General features: G+C 35.0%; 1 pseudogene; it reads left to right on the top strand.

The window, feature by feature from the left end:
- Window positions 1-435: 435 nt before the first annotated feature.
- LOC105113784 (calcium-transporting ATPase 2, plasma membrane-type-like) lies at window positions 436-4,011 on the top strand (annotated as a pseudogene).
- Window positions 4,012-6,808: the final 2,797 nt, after the last annotated feature.

Raw genomic sequence — 6,808 nt, 5'->3', positions numbered from 1 at the left:
CTTGTTTTGTTAGTACATTATAATTGGTCAATCATACAACTTGATATTTCTAATGTCTTTCTCCATGGATATCTTGAAGAGGAGGTTTATATGGGCAATGTCAAAGTTTTGAAGACTTAAATTTACCTGATCATGCATGTCTTATACATAAATCAGTATATGGCTTAAAACAAGCCCTTAGAACTTGGTTCTTAATGTTGTCTCAGACTCTTTTGGAACGTGCATTCACTGCCTCAACTGTGAACACTTCTTTATTTATTTACCATCATAACAATGTGTATGTTTTTGTGCTCATATATGTCGATGACATTATTATCACCAGTAATGTTGTTACGACCATTGATAGTCTTATCTCTAATCTCGGCTTTAAATTTGCTATTAAGGATCTCCATTCACTATCTTATTTCTTAGGCAATCTTGTAACCAAGATAGAAAATGGTTTGGATCTCCACCTTGGTAAATATGCTATTAATCTTCTGAATACAGAAGCATGGTGAAAGCTCTTTAGTATTTGACATTAACCAAACCTGATATATTCTACAGTGTCAATCATTATGTTAATTTCTCCATTGTCCTACAAATATTCATCTCACTGCTACCAAAAGGTTGTTAAGATATCTTAAAGTCAACCTATAGTTTAGTCTTCAATTTAACAAGGATTCACTTCAACTCAATGGTTTTTGTGACTTTGATTGGACTGATAATCTGCATGATCAGAGATATATCTCAGGATACTGCATTTATCTGGACTCATATTTAATCTCTTGGATTGCTAAGAAATAATCCGTGTTGGCAAGATCAATTGAAGTTGAATATCAATTAATGACACATACAGTAGCTGAACTTTACTAGTTAATAATGCTACTCAAAGAACTTCATATATCTTTACCGTTGCTCCTTATATTTGAGTTGATAATATCAATTCTTTAGAACCATCTTTAAATCTTGTTTTTCATCCGAGAACAAAACATACAGAGCTGAACTACCATTTCATATTTGAGAAAATCTTTAACAAAGATATACAAGCTAAATACATCTTCATCTAAGAACAACTTCCATACATCTTCACTCAAGGTCTCTCCTCCTCACGTTTTCTTTCTTTTGGAGACAAACTAATGGTTCACAATCTTCCCATCAATTCAGAGAAGGCTGTTAGATATAAATCTTCTTGATTAGTAACAAATAAGATCATGTTTATCTAAAAAATAAAGATACATATTTAGCTTCTTATCTCATTGTATTCCTATCTTAAATTGCTGTATATCACCTGTAAATACAATGCATACTAAGCTGATGTGCAATCAATTTTTCTGCAATTCATTTCAGTTTCCAACTTTAATTTGTGTGATCAGACCAACCATAATCGATTTCCATTGGTATCATAAATTCCTTACTGCATGTAATACGTTGACATTTAATACAAATTAATTTGCTTGGCTAATCTCACGTTGCATCTTTCACCAGTTCATAATTTACGTTATTTGACCTCTTAGTTTCTTTCTTCTTACGGTGACGCACTGCTATGTCTGCCTTGCCCAATACATTAACGTATAAAGCCTGCTAGAATGCCTATTTTTTATGAGAGAACACATATAATACCTAGTGATTGCGGCGGAAGCTTACTTTTCTTTGTGTGTGTGTGTTTTAATATTGCAGGAGAAATTAAGGATTGCTGTTCTGGTTTCCAAAGCTGCATTTCAATCTATCCAAGGTGAGGTTTCGAATTTAGTTAACTAAGCTTAGATAGTTCTACAGCCTCTTCGTAACCGATAAATGATAATTATAGAAATGGAATGTTTTCAGGTTTCTCCCCAAGCGACTATACCACACCTGCACAAGTCAAGGCTGCAGGTTTTGACAAAATGCGCTGATGAGTTAGGATCAATTATCGAAGGCCACGATGTGAAGAAGCTCAGATTTCATGGTAGGGTAAATGGTATTGCAGAAAAGCTCTGCACTTCAATGTCTGATGGGCTAACGACCACGAATAGTGTGATCTACTGAATCACAGACAAGAGACTTACGGGATCAATAAGTTTGCTGAGAGCCAAGTAAGGAGGTTCAGGATTTTTGTTTGGGAAGCACTTCAGGATATGACTCTAATGATACTTGGGGTGTGTGCTGGCCGAATGGAGCTAATGATGGCCTGGTAATTGTTGCAAGTATTGTCAGTCGTGTTTGTGACAGCTGTAAGTGATTATCGTCAATCGTTACAATTCAGGGATTTGGACAAAGAGAAAAGGAAGATCACCATTCAGGTCACTAGTAATGGATTTAGGCAGAAACTGTCCATATATGATTTGCTTCCTGGTGATAAAGTGAATCTTGCTATTGGAGATAAGTACCTGCAGATGGGCCTTTTGTTTCAGGCTTTTCTGTATTAATGGATGAGTCGAGTTTAACTGGTGAAATTGAGCCAGTAATGGTAAATTCTGAATATCCTTGTATGCTTTCTGGAACTCAGGTTCAAGATGGATCATGCAAGATGATGGTTGCCACTGTTGGGATGAGAACCCAATGGGATAAATTGATGGCAACTCTAAGTGAAGGAGGAGATGATGAAACTCCACTGCAGGTAAAATTGAATGGAGTGGCTTGGGAAGGTATGCCTTTTCTTTGCTGTAGTGAGTTTTGCAGTTCTGATCCAAGGATTATTTAGCCGTAAATGGCAAGCAGGGACTTACTTTAGCTGGTCTGGAGATGATGCATTGGAGATGCTGGAATACTTTGCAATTGCAGTTACAATTGTTGTTGTTCAGTTCCGAGGGGCTACCACTGGCTGTGACATTAAGCCTTGCCTTTTCCATGGAGAAGATGATGAATGGTAAAGCACTTGTCCGTCATCTGGCGGCATGTGGGACTATGGGGTCAGCCACAAATATCTGCAGTGACAACCGGGACACAAACTGCGAATCATGTGACTGTTGTGTAATCATGCATTTGCATGGATGTCAAGGAAGTTGACCTACCAAGGCTTCTAGCTTGTTCTCTGAAATCCCTGCTTCTTCTGTAAAACTTCTCTTGCGGACAATATTTAACAACACTGGGGGTGAAGTCCTTGCTAACAAATATGGAAAATGCGAAATTCAGGAACACCCACCGAGACTTCTTTGTTGGAGTTTGGCCTATCTCTTGGTGGAGATTTCCAGGCAGAGCGACAAGCAGTGAAACTTGTTAGAGTTGAGCCTTCCAATTCCACGAAGAAGCAAACTGGTGTAGTGGTGGAGCTTCCCGAAGGTAGTTTGCGAGACCACACCGAAGATGCTTCAGAACTAGTTTTGGCTGCTTGTAACAAGGTGATCAATTCAAATGGTGAATTATTCCCCGGGATGAAGAATCCATTAACAACCTTAAGGCTACAATTGATCAGTTTGTTAGCGAGGCTCTTAGAACTCTCTGTCTTGCGTATATGGTGCTGGAAAGTGGGTTCTCCCCTGATAATACTTTACCACATTCCGGGCACACTTGTATAGGGATAGCGGGTATCAAAGATCCTGTTCGTCCAGGCGTCAAGGAGTCTGTTGCAGTTTGCCGTTCAGTGGGTATTCCTGTAAGAATGGTTACAGGAGACAATATAAATACTGCCGGGGCTATTGCAAGGGAATGTGGGATTCTTACCGATGATGGTATAGCTGTTGAGGGTCCCAACTTCCGAGAAAAGAGCCAGGAAGAGTTGCTCCAACTAATTCCCAAAATTCAGGTGTTTCTAGCTTTCATGTTCAACAAAGATCTAACTGCAATTAAATTTCTCAGCTGTGAAAAGAGTTTGTCTCGCCAAGACCAACAAATTTGAATTCATTTGCAGGTGATGGCTCGATCTTCTCCACTTGACAAGCATACACTAGTGAAACATTTGTGTACTTTCGGTGAGGTTGTTGCAGTAACTGGTGATGGAACGAATGATGCCCCAGCACTCCATGAAGCAGATATTGGTCTAGCAATGGGCATTGCTGGGACTGAGGTTAGTTTATTCTAATTCTTTCAAGGAACCCAGTCAAATTTTCTTAACGTGAAAAAATAATAATAAAAAAAGCCTAAGCGACAACTGTTCAAGTAAATATAAGTTAATTCTACTAACATGCAACCTGATATACAAAATCAAAATAATATGAACAAAAAAGAGAAAAAGTTACAAAGCTTAATGTCTAATAATTGAATATTAAATGATAAAATAAAAAATAAATTTAAAAAATATAACATTGAAGAAGACAATTCAAGTTAATTTAGGTTACTTGACTAACATATATGACACGACTAAAAAATTAATGTCTTTTTTCAAGTGCAGGTGTGTCGAAGTAATAAATAAACCGGCAACACCGGGGTCGAACCACAAGAAGGTTAATTATATAAATTATAGATAACAATAATACAACAACAATAACAACAACAATAATAGTAATAGTAGTAATAATAGTAATAGTAATAGTATTACTAATAATAATAATAATAATAATAATAATAATAATAATAATAAAGAAAAAGAAGAAGAAGTTAATGAGAACTTTGAAATGGAAGATTAATGTAATGATTAAAGAATGATAACAACAAACGTCAAGGTTAGAGAATCTACTAATAGTATGTCAAACAAGTATAGTATAAACTTTTATTATTCAATTGGAAACCACACACAAAGGAGGTTCCAATCAGATTATAAATTGTTAACATGATTATATTAGTTATCTTATTTGATTAATGACAATACTTGTAAATCTCGTCAGACATTCATGATTATAACTTATGTTAACAACAAATCAAGTTTCTTTCATAACTCAGTTGTCGGTTATACCATACAATATGAGCTATGAAAGTGCCAAACATTTGATGTACCAAGTGTTATATAATATAAATATAGATTAGTCATTTAACAAGTAAAGTATTAAAAAGTAAATAAGATAACAAATATAAAACATATTAGTATCAAACATTAAAGTCCATATTAAGTTTACACTATACTTATTCTTACACTATTAGTGTAATCTTTTCACCTTGACATAATAAAATTAGCTAAATATAATGAAAGAAAGAAAAATAAATAAACAAAATAAGAACACAAATAAGATAAAAGTTAACTAAGTAAAGGAAAGGAAATGAAAGACATAAACTTGATATTAATGAAAATAAAACTTAAGCATTACAAAAATACAAAGAGAGAAAGCAAAAGCATGATCTTGATTAGGAGACCAAGATGCCTAAATGCATGACAAATACCTTCTTTTATAGGCCAAAATTAAAAACTATTGATTTGATGACTAATTGATGAGTGGGTGGCTAACTCTTGACTTGGTGACAATCCTTATCTTCTCTTGTCTACCCAAAATGTCATTGATAACGTCAAAATTGGAACCACTTAAAAACATGAAAGTTGTAGAAAATTATCTTAGTTTTCTAAGAAAAAAAAGTAAAGGTCATTTGGACGTCTAGAACTACAAATATGGGCCAAACACTGAACAGTGTTTGGGCAGCAAGACAGATTCGAACTTTTTCATTGTTGCTATAATTTGGACTTGAAAATGACCTTTTTAAATCTTGGGCTCCCATAAAAGTTGTAGGTCTATGTATTACCTTTCTATCCATATAAACTAGACTTAAATCTGAGATCTATAGCTCCAGATATGACCCAATTATCGAATAGTGTTCTGGTTTGGACTGCACCAGTATCTCTTTTCTAAGTTTGGCCATCTCTTTGTCCGTTCAATTTCAGCTCTTAAACTCATCAATCAATCCTTTTATTTATGTGATAGGTCTATATTTAAAATTAGTATTTACCATAAATTAAATATATCTTATATTATTAGGTATGTTATTATAAAACATGCTTTAGTTTAGGAGTTATTGATACTTTAAGTACAAAATAATGATATAAAACCTTGACAAAAATACACTTTTAAATACTAATCACACCCCCCAACTAGCTTATTACTAGTCCCTAGTTGCGGGAATCAATTTATGCGACTCATGGAGAGATCAATTATAGAAATGAAAGATTGTAGTTGGTCAATTAATTGTTCATTAGTAGCAGCAGAGATTATGATTTGTCGTGCAGAAGATGTTAGAAATTCCTATTCCACAGCATGATCAAGAAAAGACAACAACTTATTATAATAACTATTAACATTTAACAGACCTATGGGTTCATAGTGAATGTACAGTTGGGCCCAAGAGGAAATATGAAAGATTTCTTCCAATGTATCTAGACCACCTGGTAAAGCAATGAAGACATCAACATGGTTAAATATTGCATTCATTCGAGCATACACTATGGAGACCTGTAGTTCGTCTCCAATTATTTTTCTAATGATGTCCCCTTGTGCTAAAGCTTCGGGAATGACCTCCAAAACTTGACTACCTCCTAAAAATACAGCTATTGACACACCTCCTATTAACCTAAGACTGCCACTCCCATATTCTCTTAGCTAGCACCTGACTAAGATGATTTGCTGATTCTAAAAACTCCTGTTCTTTCCTAGGATTAGATCCACCGAAAACACAAATATTTCTTATGTGATGACCTGAGAAACTTGTCATTTCTACACACTTCTATATTTATTGAATGTATAGGTTGAGTAGAAATGAAAGGAGGGAAGAGGGGATTTTATAGATGAGAAATTAAAAAGGCAATCATACCACCTATATGTAGGCCAGCTAGAGTCTCACACACACACACACACACACACACTCTTTATTTATTTATTTATTTTTGAAAAAGCATATGTATATATAGGTGGTTGTGATTGTGGCTCACATCTTTCCTTGGTTTTACATCTAAGAACGACTTAAACGCCCTTTATGGGTCGGGGATAGACTTCCC

Source organism: Populus euphratica, unplaced genomic scaffold (genome assembly GCF_000495115.2).
Source record: "Populus euphratica unplaced genomic scaffold, PopEup_1.0 scaffold454.1, whole genome shotgun sequence".
NCBI classification, from domain to species: domain Eukaryota; kingdom Viridiplantae; phylum Streptophyta; class Magnoliopsida; order Malpighiales; family Salicaceae; genus Populus; species Populus euphratica.
This window is presented reverse-complemented; position numbering and strand designations above follow the sequence as displayed.